We start from the raw sequence: 1668 nt of genomic DNA, 5'->3' as shown, positions 1-1668 counted from the left end.
AGTGAAATGTGAGGTGGAAGTACTGAAGGCCTCGATACATAGGAGAGGACTTCACGTTCTGTACTAAAGCATCCTGTTCCTGACAGTTGCTAACACATTTAGCCATGGACATAAGGACTGAAATGTAAGGCTCATTCCAGTCCTGATTAATGGAGATCCCTGAAGAGTCGCATGCTGTTTTCTGGAGTATTTTCTACTAGTATTACTCCCAGTGGAGTTGCAGTTTCATTTGCACTGGTAAAATAGAAGCAGAAAAGGGGATTGGTAATTGCCCTGCCCTTCTGTTGCCTTCCTTCTGTTGTCTTTTCCTTCAGTGATGTTGTATTAGGCAAAATACTGGGATCTTATCGGGATGTGATGTGACAGGCCCTTCCCCATATTCTGGAAGAATCTTACTGACTTGTAATACAGTAGGCGTAGACCAAATGGACGTAGGTTATATAAGGTCGTGTGTGCTTCAATAAATCACCATTTTACCACCCTACCGCCTTGGTGTCACTTGGTAATTGGTCTAACTTCTGCTTCAGTTGGAGGCGAGAGATCATAAAGCCATTAACGATCGTAAAGCCTTCAAATGGTGACCGCCGACGTGATTCGTCACGATTAGGCGTGATTAGGGACTTTTGGAGCAAGGTAGTTGTCTGCTAAACGGCAGCAGGATCCCACTGCGGTAGCGAATCCTTATTGTGGAGTAGCGGAAGCCCAGTGTCGAAGAGGAGTGCGCATCACTCTTCATCAGGTGGGAGAGAGAGCTCTCGGAATCTCGGATCCCCCAGGTATCTTCGGGGAAGCACCAGGGTACGGCCAGGAGACCTACGTTTGGCCGAGGTGTCATGGAAGCCGTTATTAAGGTAATTCTTCACGCTTGTAAACTTCACTGTGGGAAACAGGCTCCTTCCAAAAGGGAGGTAACAGCAGTTCTCTTGCTGTTGGAGAAGGAAGGGCTTTTAACAACCCCGTCTGATTTATACGATCCTGGCAGATGGGATGGAATTACGGCCGCGTTATCTCAGAGGTCGCTGGCCACTCGGAAAGTGTCGGAATTCAAAGTATGGGGATTTATCTTAGAAGCGCTGAAAGCAGCGCGGGAGAAGCTAGCGAACCAACGTGCTAGAGAAATTCTGGGTTTGGAGACGGGGGGAGGCCGGGGGGGGAGTCTTGACTCTCTTACAGATTCAGTGCAAGGCAAGATGGCGCCGGCTCCCCCGAACACACCTGTTCCTTCGCCTTCGGAGAAGAAGAGGGACATTCCAGAAGACCGCCCTGAACAGGATGACACCCTGCCTCCACCCCCCTATCCTGACTCCTTGTATCCTTCATTGGACGCTTACAGAGATGAAGGGGGGGGAAGCCCCCTGAGGAATGTAGTGCTGCTTGCATACCTGATAAGAACGGGGACAAGGAGGCGGCGGGAGAGAGAAAGGGGGGAGGCATGGTGGTGCCACCAGAGCTGAAAGGAGGAGGTGTGGTCCCACCAGAGCTGAAAGGGGGAGGTGTGGTGTCACCAAGGAAAAGTGTAAGGAGGGGTGGTACTTCTTCGTTGTCGGGTCCCGCCTGTTGCTGTGCGTATGCCGAGAAAGGGGGGGATTGTGCCAACCCATGTGATAGTGAAGGTGAATGTGGGTGTGATGATTTCATGTGGCCCGCCCAAGGGGGATGTGGCCCCAC

The sequence above is a fragment of the Coturnix japonica genome (assembly GCF_001577835.2).
Source record: "Coturnix japonica isolate 7356 chromosome 2 unlocalized genomic scaffold, Coturnix japonica 2.1 chr2random637, whole genome shotgun sequence".
NCBI lineage: Eukaryota > Metazoa > Chordata > Aves > Galliformes > Phasianidae > Coturnix > Coturnix japonica.
Note: the sequence above shows the minus strand (reverse complement) of the source record.